Source organism: Lepidochelys kempii, chromosome 4, assembly GCF_965140285.1.
Source record: "Lepidochelys kempii isolate rLepKem1 chromosome 4, rLepKem1.hap1, whole genome shotgun sequence".
In the NCBI taxonomy this organism is placed as follows: Eukaryota; Metazoa; Chordata; order Testudines; family Cheloniidae; genus Lepidochelys; species Lepidochelys kempii.
In genome coordinates this window covers 61,092,217-61,107,152 of record NC_136383.1, presented here as the reverse complement: position 1 = coordinate 61,107,152, position 14,936 = coordinate 61,092,217, and positions in this window count along the sequence as shown.

The window sequence follows — 14,936 nt, the reverse complement described above, 5'->3', positions numbered from 1 at the left end:
TGTTCACAGCCAGACTAGAGCCCATTTTCTTTCTTTACATACTGTACTAAGGCCAGAGCAATGGAGGGATGCCAATTTACACTAACTGAGATGACACTAAATTTCTCTCAAACCCAGATAAAGAACCTGAGACATAACAGAAGGGAAACAGGGAAATGTGGATGGATAAAACATACCCAATTTTGAGCTTCTTAGGGAGAAATTGCTTAAACCAAATTGTGATGAACTGGCAGGTTGCAAAACTATGTGTACAGTGGTCAGTTTTCTAATGGTGATTCTTCACTCAGTCAATGCAGATTTTAAAGGATAAGTTCACAATATAGCCACATCAGATGTGGCATTTCTGCAAGTGAAGAGAAAAAACTGAGCTCAATGCTCAAGCCATACATTTGACGTTACAGCTATGTCCATGCTACGAGCTAGGGGTGTGATTCCCATGCTTGCGTACACATACTTACAGTAACTCTGTGTTTCAGATGGGGTTCTGCTTGGCACAGCTCAGTCATGCCTCTCCGATGCTGCTACTGGGCTATTTCTACTCATTCTAACTCAATGATTGTAGTGCAAGTATGCATACACCTGCAGGAAAATCACACCCCTTGTTCATAGTGTAAGCATAGCCCAAGAGGCCATTGGAAGCACAAATGAGTCTGCTTGCTCTAGAGAAATGTGATCAAGATGCAAGCAGCAACAATTCACTATGTTGAGACCCATACACCTTGCTAACCCTCAGGAGGTTCTCTCATGCCATGGTGAAGCTCAGAGTTAGAGAATTGTTTTAAAAATAACCATAATAAAAATCACAAACTTCTCACCTTCCATCCCTCAGAAGATGATCATGGGTTGCCAGAATACACCAATAATGATTTATTTTTACTTGGGCAAGCTGTTTGTTTTTAATTTTGTATGAGTTTGTTTCAAGTCCATATAGTCTATTTTATCCTAACCATCAAAATGTTGGGGGTTCAGACAAAAGGTTCCAGATGTTGAAAACTACATGTAGATGTCAAAAGATGGACAAGCTCAGCACATGGGTGAGGCTTTTACAGGTCATCCACAGGTATCACTATCATGCAGCATCCTTTGAGAGCCACATAAAAAATGTTTATCAGGTTTAGAGGCTTCTGAAAATACCTAACTCCCTCTTGAAGAGTACAACAAACTGTGCTTGATACCATAAATCATAGAAAATTCTGACCACCAACTTTCCTGTAGTACACAGACAAAATGGAGCACGAAATACAAACATTGCAATGTAAACTAAGCCTTAATTATTGAGCAGAGCAATCTCCAAAGCATGCCTGGTGAAAGCTAATTCTTGTCATATCTAAGGTCCAAGTTGTATTTTTGTAATAAATAAGAAGCTATCATAATGACAATACTCTGCACCTAACTACAGCCTTACATCTGAAGATCTCAGATCGCTTTACAAATATTAACAGATTAAGTCTCATAGCACCCAATGAAATAAGGATGATTATTGCCATTTTATAGGTGGGGAGAGTAAGGTACAAGGTTTAAGACTTGTGCTAGGTCACAAGATGTGTACAAAAGCCTAGGAGTAAAACCCAGGCTTCCATGCTTGCCTACAAAATCATGCCTGCTATTTAGACACATAGGTTGAGTGTGATGGGGCAGCACTCACCTACTGAGTGCCTCCTACTAGCAAGGTGTGGTATGCCACTTTTTTCACTCCTGGCACCCCCTGTTGTTTGCTGAGGGTGTGCAGAAGAGGGGCAAGCTGGGACACAGGCCCCCCCAGTCAGTGAGGGCACAGAACTTCTCTAGGGGCCAGGGCAGAGAGAGCATGAGCCAACACCTCAAGCCATGTGGGGGGCAAGCTACTGCCTCCAAAAGAAGACAAATTTTTATTCCTGTGCATGCTCCTGGTGATCTCATTAGGTGGGTCTTCATAGGCTCAGCCCTTAAGTCAAGTCACTTGGTCAATATGAGCCCCTCCCAGGGTAGCAATGGGTTCACCATACTGTCCCCACCAGGGTCTTCAGCTCCATCTTTGGGCCTTTTAAATCAGCCCTTTGCTCAGGCCTCTAAAGGAGCCTTGTCCTGTGCTCAGAGTTCAAGCCCCTTCACTGGTGAAGGGCAGCAGAACCCAGGCCTACCCAGTACTCCCTGTTTCAGCCCAGGAACCCTTTAAACGGCAGCCACATACAGCTTCCTTTAATTAGTTGTTGTTTGTTACTGCTGCTTTCCCCCTTGAACCCTTTATCTTTATTCATTCATTCCCTTGGGGTTACAGTTCTCAGGTCCCCCTTTCCCCCAGTCCAGCCACCCACTTTTGGCCAGCAAGGAACTGACCTGCTTGGCACCTGCAGCTCCTTTTATCTGAGCCTGCTAGGCTCTGATTGGCTGCTTCCACACCTCTCTAGGCAGGTCTGGAGGACTCACCTCCACTGCTCCTTCCTGGGACAGGGTGTACTAGGACCACAGGACCTCCAGAAGGGGGCCTCGAAGGGCCAAGTATGCCTCATCAGCACAATCTGTTTAACATTCAAAAGAAGGAAAGTGAACCTGAAGACTGAAACATTTTTTAATTACGAAAACCAATGCATTTCTTCTGACTGTCAAAGATTTAAAAAGTCCTACAATAAATTCCGGGTGTAACAAATAACATTTGTTTGTTCATTTTAAGCAGCAAGACAGATGTGACCTGAAGAGTCAGGAATGTTAATTGCCATGACAGTACAGGCCCATTCAATGTGCCAACTTTCTTAGATCATTGGCCTATCCTACTCCATGTAGTAGTCAATAAGTGATACACCAGAGGTAGGAAAACTCATTTCCATCTTTGCAGCTCTCAACATACACACAGTAATGCACCTAGCTTTTGGTACAGTACTTGTCTCAGATTCTATTTGTACCTTTTCCTGTCTTACACTAAGAGGGAGGGGGTGCATCAGAGTGACTACACTTTTGGCTAGTGGCTGTAACCCGGGCAAGTCACAGAATCATAGAATATTAGGTTTGGAAGAGACCTCAGGAAGTCATCTAGTCCAACCCCCCTGCTCAAATCCACAGCTTTGACAAGGCCTAAATTAAAGCAGTCCTCAGATTGCTCAAAAGTTCAAGATTCTCACAATCAAAAGAAACTTCTGCCACAATCATTTGCATAGAGCATGGAAATGCATTTCTAGAGTAAGGAAAGACTAAAAGACATTGAAAGGTAAAAGACTAAATCAAATAACTCCATATTCCTAAAATCCTAGCATTTAAAGTAAGAACGTACAGTTGTTGCACACAGTATATTTTCCAGGGTTGTTTTTGTTTTTAATGATTACTTGTGATGCGGCTTTCACTACTTCTCTAGAGAGATGATTCCACAGTCTAACAGATCTCACTTTTAAAGATTTTTTTCTGAAGTTCAGCCCAAATGTTTTGTTTCTTAATTTCATCCTAATGGAGCAGAAATTTACCATATAACAATGACAGTATGTCTCACTTTGTCAAAGGGTATGAGTTTATAGCCTTTACCGAAAAAGAAAATCTGAGCAATTCAGGCTTCAAGCTCCAAAATGATAGCCTACGAAAGCTTATGCTCAAATAAATGTGTTAGTCTCTAAGGTGCCACAAGTCCTCCTTTGCTTTTAATTATATAGTATCTTCCAAACAGGAAACTGAAATTTACAAATATAAAGAAAATTATACTCCCTATAATGAACATTCTACCCATGTAACCCATTTTTCTGGGCACCTGTGAAACAAATAACTAGTAACTCCACATGTTAATTTTAATGTTGAAGTCTGTCTATTTGCATGACAAGCTATAGTTAATTTTCATACTACATGATATAATGGGTCTGATTCTGATCTCCCAAAGGTTGTGGAGTCTATGGTATAATGTATGGCCATAGCAATCTGATTGACAGTGCATAATAGGGGCCTTACATTGGTGTGATTCCAGTGACTACAGTGGAATTATTCTTGATTCACACCATTGTAAGTGTGATCAGAATCAGGCACGATGTTCTGTGGGAGTAGGACTATATAATTCAATTGAAAATGAGGAAGGAAGACATTTGTATTAATTTTTCCAATAAATTGTCAATTTGAAAAACAATGGATGTGTTTGAAATATTTATTTCTCTGTTGTAATAAAATAATTTCTAAACAACATATAAAATTCCCAGTCTAATTAAAGACTGCTGGTTACATGTTATTATGGCTTTGCAAAGATATAAACAAAGGAATAACAAAGTACAAAAACAATGTGGGATTTGTTTTAATTCCTTGTGCTGTGAAAAACAAAATCATAGCAGGGAGATGTCAGTTTTTACAAACCATTTCTTATAGGCCAGAATATCTGTGTATCCAATTGAAGCCAAGAAGCAATTTTTATCATGCAATTTATATATACTTTCTCCCCCTTATTCTTACAATATGTGGTCAGAAACAGAAAAAAAATCAACAAATTTTCATCGTTTTAATTTCTGTTTTGTTGTTGATGTTTGTTTCTGTGGCAAAATCTCATTTTCTGCACTTTTTGTAACCAGCTCTAATCCCTCTTGATGGAAGTAGCATTGATGTCACCTCAAATAATTTTGCCTGGGAAAATCAGAAAATAGCTCATGTGATTATAGTGGTGATGATATATGGCAGCAGCCTGTTCCCGCATATTTTCCTTTGTGACTGGTTGGTCCCAACTATTCCTATCTCCAGTACATATACTGCCCTTTTGTAGGAACTTTTTCCTAGTATTCCTTTCTGAGCACTAGCCCTTTAAATTGGGTAGACGTAGGCAGCTGTAGTCCTAAAGTGGCCATGTTGCAATTAGCTGCTTTTTTTGTTATATCTCCCTCTTAACCAGCTGATAAACATTTTTAACACCTGTTAGGTTTTCCCTCAGGCCCTAATCCGATCCTGCAATCTGAATCATGTAAGCAAACATCACTGGGGCTCTGTGAAAGCACAAGTTTTACTTGCACAGATTTAGTTGCAAAATTGGAGTCTTTGGTTTCTCTTTTTCTGAGGACAAGACACCTTTTCATCAACCACAAAGGTAAGCAGCTGATCCACATTCTTCACCAACACAAAGAAAAGTAGACTTATTCATTTGGTTTTAAATGGATAGAAAAGTATACAAATGAAAATTAAGGATATATATAATGTACCCTCTGAAAGGAAAGTTTGGCATTATTTCACATTCTGGCAGTATATATGTCTGATACTAAAACATCACAAGTATTCCTACGATATGGACTAATGAACAACAAAGTTCAGAGCTGAACTCTAAATCTGAACTTGCCCAAGGTTCAGCAGATGTGTACAGTCAGGATTTTGGTTTGATCTAGTCTCTAGCACAAAATGCCTGGTATGAAGTTTAAGAAGAATATTCCAGGGCTGAGTTCTGGAAATGTACTGAAAGCATATCTGTGGCAAAGCCTATAGTTGCCAGCAGAAGGTAATATGCCAAGACACAAAAAGTTAGTGTATTGAGCTATTTGCATCCTCCTTAGTTTCACTGAGTTTATGAAACATGCATCAGTGAATGTGATAAACTACAGAATTGAATGACGCTGGGACTTGGTCATGGGATACAGAGCTGTTCCTCTTGTGTCACTCATTCTAAACCAGTCCAAACAGACAGTGACTAAGCGTGTAATCCACAAAGCAATTTAGGCACCAACAGTCCAGAGTTAAGCACCTAAATCCCAGTGTGTAGCATCCACAAAAGTCCCACTTGGCTGCTGCCTAATCTGTAGGTGCCAAAAACTCACTCCGCTCCTAACTTGCAATCATCAGTGTACCAGTGGCACTCTGCTGCCCCACTCTAGGTATCTGGGCACCTGTCTCCTGCCTAAGCAACAGAACAGTTCACCAACTGGAGGAACATATATATTCAGCTATCTACATTGCATTTGGTGCCCGATCCAGTAGGTGGTCTTTGAGCATGTCTACCGGATTGGTCCCATTCAAAATCTGGCCTGTGGTGTTGCGTACTTCATAACTTTTAGCCCAGTGGCTAGAGAACTTCCTGGGATGTAGGAGACCCAGGTTAAATCCCGCCCTCTTCTGGGCGATGGGGGGAGGGGAAGAATGATTTGAACAGCCTCTCTCCTACCTCTCAGGAGAGTGTTCTAACACCTGGGCAATGGGATATTTTGATGTGAGGCTCCCTCAGTCTCTTCTGTTGGAGCTGTTCCACTGTGGATAAATAATGAAAGGCTGATTGGAGCCCAGGGACTGGACTCTGGGTCTCCCATCTGGGTGCCCTAACCACTGACCGCGTTGTGTGCCTAACTTTTAGGCTTCTAGAAAATCACAGGAAGAACGCTGTGATCCAAAAAGCCTGAGTTAGGTGCCTAGTTCTGAAAGGGGAGAGATAGGTGCCTTAGACTGCAATCCGCTGAGCCACGTGCTGGGTAGGAGCTGCCTAAGATAGCTAATGGGAAATGCCATGGAAATAGGTGCCTAAATCCAGGCTGCAGGGAGACGACTAGCTCCGCTAGAGATCCATGAACTGGGGTAAGATTGGAAGAAGGAAGTTGCATGCAGAGCCTGAAACAAAATAGCTGGGGGCAGGAGGAGGACTTCTCTCATAAACATTAGAGCAGCGGATAGGGGACTAACCCAGGATGTGGGAAGTCTCCCCTTCTCCTAGAGAAGGGATTTGAACAAGGATCGTCCTCATGTCAAGTGAGTACCTATAGCCTAGTGGTTAAAGCTCTCACCAGCGAGGTGGCTGATCCTTATTCAAATCCCCATTTTTTTCCCCTTGGGTTGGGGGAGGACTTGATCCAGGGTTCTCCCACATCCTGGGTGAGTGCCCTATCCAGTAGGCTAAAAGTTATAAGGGAGGCTGTGTTGTTTGAACTTGCCTGAGGGGCCTGATGTGGTAGGTTACCTCTGAGCACACTTACCAGATCAGGACCTTGCATGTGAGAGGCTGAGCACCTATCTTTCCTGGTTTGTGAATCGCTCTAGGGCTTAGGCAGGAGACAGGTGTCCAGATGCCTAGCATGAGGCAGTAGCATGTATGTTCAGGCAGGAGATGGGTGCCCAGGCACCTAGAGTGAGGCAGCAGCAGCAGCATGCATGCCCAGAGGCAAAAACATAGGTGCTAAGTAAGTTTAGGTGTCTACAGGGTTAGGTGGCATCTAGGCTGGGGTTTAGTCCCATTTTAAGGAATCATTCCAATCCACAAAAGTGCTTAAGTACCTTTGTGGATTGTACCCTTTGTGACCATGGTGTGGTTCCCACTACATGTGTCAACAATACAAAAACATCTTAATAACTGACATTGATAGTGGTCTCAGCAAAGCTGAAGGACTGAATGAGAAGGGAAACGAAATTACTGACCTTACATATAGTTTCTCTAGGGCAGAGATGAGGCACAGTGGTGAGTGTGGGTGAATAAGGCTCTGTTATAACAAACATGTATTTGACTTTACAACTGTGGGAAGTTCCACTGAAATCAGTGGGGCTACTCAGGGGAGGAATTATTTAAGTAGTTTAATAAGTATTCAGTATCTGGGTCTTTGCTTTTGTGGTTCTCCCAAGATGCAACTGTGCTATGGCAAAAGGACTTTTGCCTCCATTTCAGTTCAGCACTTTTTCATTCACCTTAAATCCACTGAAAAAAGGAATGTTTGAAAATATCTAGAAGGAAACCACCAATGACCAGTTAAAATAGCAGGAGCAAAATGTGTGTGTTCCCCAGATTAATCATTTACAACTCCAACCTTTAGAATTATCTACAGATTCCATGTGTGCTGACTAGCTGTAATAAAACACAACTTTTAACAAGACAGGAATATTAAATATTACAGGCCAGGAAAATTATTTTCAAAATTGCTTTAATCATGACACATGTTTAGATAAAAAATAAAATAATTGGGAAAAACGGTTACATATTTGAAGGTGGAAAGTTTTTGGTTGCATAATATCAGAAGCTAGAAAAAGCCTTTTTTTTCATCTTAATTATCTAAATGCAGTACTGACCTGAAATCAGAATGATTCATACAAAATAAGACAGTCTCAAGGCAGACAGCACTTTTGATTTATTTTAGGATAATAATTTTTTGTTTTCTGAATAAATGCAGAGGTAAATGGTTTTTGCTGAATAAACACCTTTCACACAGCTATCTCTTTGTATGCAGTATCTCAGGCAGTCTTTGTTTAAACACATTTATACATTGTCAGGAATTCAATAGTTTAAGATTTCAACTCCCTTTTCATAAAGGTTTTAAAATTAGGTGCGGAATGACAGCTTTAGCTCTGAATTATTTAAAACAAATCCCTAAGCTATGTTGCAGCCCAATTTAACCCATCTGTATTTTACAAAGGATGGGAATAGAAGAACTGTTGCTTTGGTTTGGGTCAGAGTATAAACGAGTAACTGATCAGTTTTCATTATGCAGTAAAATCTTAGTGATTTTGTTCATCACTTAGAGACTTTATCCTCTAAGTTATAAAATGGTGCCATGTAATGTGCATAAAACTAAAGCATCTCTAATACAGTACAGCCCGGTTAAACCCTCCTTAATGCTGTTATAGGTCCTGTGTATGTTTCAGACTCTCTCTCTCTCTCTCGCTTATATGAAAAGTGGTTTAGCTAAATCTTTTTGCTGTCCCAGAAACGTTTTTGGGACAATAGAGTCTACTATTTTTAGATGCCAGTTTTGCAAGGTATTTGAGCATATGCTTAACTTCAAGCATGAGAGTAGTCCTATTGATTATGCGTCCATTAAAGTGGGGCCTTACTGGTTTTAACTTTCCTATGTATTAACTATCTCACGCATCACATGTAATATAGTAACTTGTGAATGTAATATTTTATATACTCTCTAGTGACTGTTGTAATTGTACTGTTGGATTTCTCTACCCAGAACGCCTAACAAGGAGATGGGGTTTAAACCTGAAGAATAAAGCATAGACAGCATCACACATCGAGGCCTACTGTTTGAACACATACAAGCTTCTGTAAAATGTACCACCTCATGGTAAGGTACAGTAGTTATGCCCTAACTTTCAATAATATGTTATATAAATACTGGATATTTTGAAGCAGTTGAGTCATTTGTGTAATCTAGTTCAAAAACAGGAGCACTGGGCCTAAGTTTCCTTTCATTTATATCCATTGTCACCCCATGTAACTCCATTGACTTCAGCAGCGTTCCCCCTGATTTATGCTGATATAAAGGGATAATCAGGATTAATGTTCTTTATTTTTTTTTTAAAGAAAGTTATGAGCTGGCTAGTGTATCTATCACTGCCTTCTACCTTGTGCAATCAGTACTGTTCAACCATTTGTCATAGATGCTATATTGATACGAGCTAATCGAGATTCTATTTTAACTTGAGTTGTAGGGGACTGCATTTTTGAAGCAGGAGAATCTGAATTCTGTCTTTGCTGCTGTGAAGTGCTCAGAGTGCATGTTGTATACAGCACTGTGACAATATGAATTTCTAGATAGCTAGGGATTTAATGAAATTCACTAACAAAAAAATAGGTTTGAATAGAAATGGAAAAAGAGGTCAGTGTCGTCATCAAGAAGAATTTTAAATGTCATGCAATGCAGTTTCAACTTTATACTGAATTCACAGTATCTTTTATAATGATAAATATGATGTTATAATGGAGGCTTAAACTAAGGGGAGTGCTGTTTGGTTATTGTTGGAGTCAAAGATATGACTGATGTGGCAATGCAGAGATGCTGGTGAAATCCTGGCCCCATTGAAGTTAATGGGAATGTTACCATTTACTTCAGTGGGAGATTGGGTTTTTTCACCCAATCTTGTCTCTTCTCTTTCTTCCCATCATAACAGGTGGACTCTATGAAACAGTAACAATCCAGGATTCACTTGGTGGTGGGGATGTCTGAGAAAGGAGTGCAAATTGTCACTTCACAAAATGGTGTCTTTTTAGTTTGGTAAATAATGTGCTTTTGCTTTTTTTCTCCAGGCTATTGCAAAAAGAAACATGTATGTCTTCACTGTAGAAATTTCATGAACATAAACACAAATACTAACCCCTTATCTTCCAGTGGAAGTTTGACAAACTGAAAGTGAATAGAGAAATGGTTGCATCAGGCAACTCTATGTAGAAATGACAGGTTTCAGAGTAACAGCCGTGTTAGTCTGTATTCGCAAAAAGAAAAGGAGTACTTGTGGCACCTTAGAGACTAACCAATTTATTTGAGCATGAGCTTTTGTGAGCTACAGCTCACTTCATCGGATGCATACCGTGGAAACTGCAGCAGACATTATATACACACAGAGATCATGAAACAATACCTCCTCCCACCCCACTGTCCTGCTGGTAATAGCTTATCTAAAATGATCATCAAGTTGGGCCATTTCCAGCACAAATCCAGGTTTTCTCACCCTCCACCCCCCCACACACAAACTCACTCTCCTGCTGGTAATAGCCCATCCAAAGTGACCACTCTCTTCACAATGTGCATAATAATCAAGAAATCAAGAAATGAAGACCTATGCATTTTGCAACACATGACATGATCTTCTCCATTGCCAGGTCCCTCCTTGCTCACCTCCATAATGGGGAGGATATCACCTCTGTCCATACTACTCTGGTCATAGGTTATGCTAATAATCTGGGGGGGCGGGAGAAAAGGGGAAGGAAGATGGTAATTTATTGACAGGCAGATTATGGGAAAGGGTGTTCAGGCTACAAAAGTAACAGACTTAATAAAGGAATTAATGGAAAATAGTTTAAAACAATTATGGGATTCTGTATCTTTTTGGAGGTGAGAAAGCAGGGATCTAGCATTCTTTTTATAATGAATCTTTTGCATGAGGGCCCTATGGTTGACTGCTGCAATCCTACAAATTAAGGTTTATGATTTAACTGGGAATTGGTCCTGCTTTGAGCAGGGGGTTGGACTAGATGACCTTCTGGGGTCCCTTCCAACCCTGATATTCTATGATTCTATGATTCTATGATAAGGTTGGACAAAGTGTACTATATGCAGTTTCTGAAAGGATTATAATGAGATTGTGTACCTAAGCAGAGGTAGGTGAAAATTTTTGATGAAACTTTTTTCCACCAAAAAATGCAGATATGGCAATACTGGAACATTTTCCAAAATCATGTTAGTTTCTCTTAATTGTTTTGGTCAACCCATTTTCTCCGCCACCCAAAATTTAAAACAAAACAAAACATTTTGTTTTAAAAATTGCAAAAATAATGTTTGGACTATTTGGTTTGAAATTACTTTTTTTTCCTTCAAAACTTCCTTTTCATTTTATTTTTTAAGAGCAAACATTTAAAAGCCGTCCAAATCAAAATGAAGTGTTTTGTTTTTTGTTAAAACAAAGCATTTCATTTGACCCCAAACAATTTTTTTTTAATTTTGCTTTGAATTGCCAGTGAATGAAAAATATCTGTAATTCACATCATTCTAATGCTAAATTATTTTAAAATACTTTTCAAAAATTTCTTCATTTTTTAAAATTTGTTTCTTTTCTTTGACTTACTCACATTAATGAATTCATCCTTACAATACCACTGTGAGATGAGAAACTATTGTTATCCCCATGTTACTTATGGAGAACAGAGGCACAGAAAGATTAAGGCCACATTTTTTGAAAGCTTCCACTAATTTTGGGTGTCCCAATTTCTGATAGTTTTTTTCAGAGATGTTGAACACCTGCAATTCCCATTTACTCTAAATGGGGTTGAAGATGCTCAATACTTCTGAAATGAATGGGACTTGTGCTCTCTAAGCCCCTTTTATCACCAGTGTGTGGGATTTTCAGAAGGTACCTTTTTTCAGATCATGTTGATGTAGTACAGTAATTGGATACACATTGGCAGAGAACTCTACCTCTGACATAGAAAAGGCTTCCCTGTTAAATATTTTTAGATAATCATATATGCTTCCGGAGCAAATGATCAAAATAATTGATTATTACCTGAAATTTTACCAGTTACCTATGGTAACTGTGGTACCTACACGAATAATTATATGTATAAGTTGGTTGTCAAACACCTTCTGACCAAATGGAGGTCTCTTTCTTTAGCAGTATGTTTATGGTTAGAATGGAAAGGGGAATTTGGTGTATTGTTAATGGCTTCCTCCCTTTTGTTCCCTGTGTTTGCAGCTTGGTTTCAAGCTATTCTTTTATAGTTAAAGTGAAAATTTAGGAGAATGGGACTTTGCCTTCTTCAGAAATCTCTGATTGAGCAAATCATTTAGGCATGTGATTTAGGGGAATGTCTACACTGTAGTCATGGGGTGTGTCTGAAGCTCATTTAGATATATCCAAGCAAGTTTCAATCTAGCTAACTCAGGTCTTAGATCAATGAAACCATGGCAGTGTGAGCTTCAGCATTGGCTAGCTGCATGGGTAATTACCCAGGATTCTGGGCAAACTTGTACAGTCCATGCTGAAGTGCATGCTTCAGCCTCACTGCTTTTGTATCCAAGCTATCTAGATGCTAGCTATCTAGACGCTATGCTAGCTAGGGTATGTCTACGCAAGTGGAAACCATACCTTGTGATTGAAGTGTCGACATACCCTAAGTCGAGTGCTAGTCAACAAAGCACTTCACCATAGGCTTAAATGCCATGGAAGTCAATGGAACTCTGTTTACATGTTCTCTGATTAGGAATGCACTTAAGCGCCTCCTCAATTGTTTTGCTGAGAGCACCTCAATGTTGAAAAACCTCATTTTGTTAATATTTTTGTCTGCATTGTCATCCATATTCTGGTTACTTTCCTGGATATAGCATATCTTATCTGGGGGTTGCATTTTCAGTCTGCTTCCCAGTTTCCTTGGTCTATTCTTGAAGCTGGTGCCAACCTCTGGCTTTTTATTTCCACCTAATTATTTTCAGTTACACATCTGCATGTCATCACAACCATTCAGCACCAGGACAGGAGACCTATGTATGCCTACCTGGAATAGTTACGTCTCATAACTAATTTGCTAGCCTGATTGGGGATGGGGAGTAAATTCTCATGAGTTTTGTGGTTTTATAGCTTCCTGATAACCTGGGGGAAGTTTCAGTAGGAACTGTTCCAGAGGCTTATACATTTGGCAATGCATATCTGGATTCCCATTTAAGATATATATATTTTTTCTCCTCTTGCCCAGATTTTGAGCCTTGCAGCAACATCTGCTTAATGCAAATAGCTCCTATCTGATGTGGGTGGATATTTTCACAGCTTGCTGCCTTGGGCACTCACCACATACTGTATAAAATAAATGCTCATTGCAAACATGTTCTCTGCACAAGGTATCAAAAGACCAACATTTTTGATTCCTGTCCCCTTGCTGCCAACAATATGCAATACAGGTGCATTGTGAAGATTACATGATTTAGGTGAGGCATACCCTAAAATAATCAATGTAGTGGAGCTTTGCATTATCTGGCTTTACAACTCACACACTCTGTTTCTGATATGTCCTAGGGAAACTGACGACCAGATGTTGTAAGCCCGTTAATGCTGATGTGAGGTCAGACCCTCTCATACCTACACTGCAGGTATAATTTGGCCCAGAAGACATTTTAAACAGCTTGGTGGAACACCTCAGTGCACAAAGCTGATGCAGGGACTCTTAACTCACACATACCTCCACTGCCAGCTCAACAGGCAAAAGGGAACATGGCTGGACAAAGAGAGGAAGCTTTTTGAAAGGCCCTTGGCCTATGCTAATCCTCTGCTGTGGTTACATCTTCTTGAGGCATTGGCAGCTGGAATAAGTTAGAAGCTGCTGTAACTGTACCTAAGAGTACTGGCGATGCACAGGGAATGGAAAGACAAGATAAGCCACTATTGCCTTCCTACGTTCCTTACCTGCTCTCAGTGTAAGTCAGCTATATCCCGGTATCTGGCGTCTGATCTTTTGTCCAAACATTACATTCCTATATAGTATATTCTGAGGCCTCAGAGCATGTCTATGTAGCATGTCTATGCTACAGTTAAAGACCCATGACTGGCCTGGGTCAGATGACTTGGGCTTATGGGGCTCAGACTGCAGGGCTGTAAAATTGTGGTGTAGATGTTCCAGCTTGGGCTGGAGACTGGGCTCTGAGACCCTCTCCTCTCACATGGTCTCAAAGCTTGGCCCAAGCCCAAACATCTATACACAATTTTACAGCCCTGAAGCCCAAGCTCAAGTCAATTGATATGGGCCAGCCATGGGTGGTCGGGTATGTTTACACAATAATTTGAGAGTCTCTTGGATATTACCGGGTGGGGATGGAGGAAGAAAGGGGTGAAGAGGAGGTGGTGTTTATAACCAGTGGGTATACTCCTATTACACAGTATTGAAGTTACAAGGATATAATATGGTATTTTTCCTTGATACACAAATCTGTTTCCTGTGTAATGATGGTACTTGCTTTTTTTAATGTGTGTGTTCTCTAATCTGTCTAGATATTGATTCACCACTGTGGTATCTGAATGTCTCCTCGAGACTGTGTATCTGATGTGGTGCTGGTACATGCATGTTCTACATGTAAGCATAAAGAGACAGAGCCTGGACAGGGCAACATTCAGGCTTTATTCTTCCTTTATTCATTGCTGTCTCTCATCAAACCTTTCCTGAAAGTACTTTCTGAGCACTTAGACATAATCACACAAGTTCTAGTGGCCCGTACTGGGAAGCTCTGTAATGTAACAACACCCTTAGTTGTGTTGCTGTTAATGAGGTACTATATTGTGCTTTGAGTCTCCACTGAGAAGACTAATTTTTGGCCCCTGACTGTCTATTTTGAAATGGCATCTTAGTGATCAATGAAAGAAAAATCATATAGTATCTTGTTGCTCGGGAGATGATGGAAAGGGATACAAATAGCATACTTAAGGGAAAACAGTGTGAGACTATATAAATCCTCAACCTCATAGATCTGACACTGAGAAATTACCAGCATTAAGATTTGAATTGGAATGAAGTTGTGGTCCTCTTGTCCCTTACGAAATAGTATGTATAATTTTTCTGCTACCAT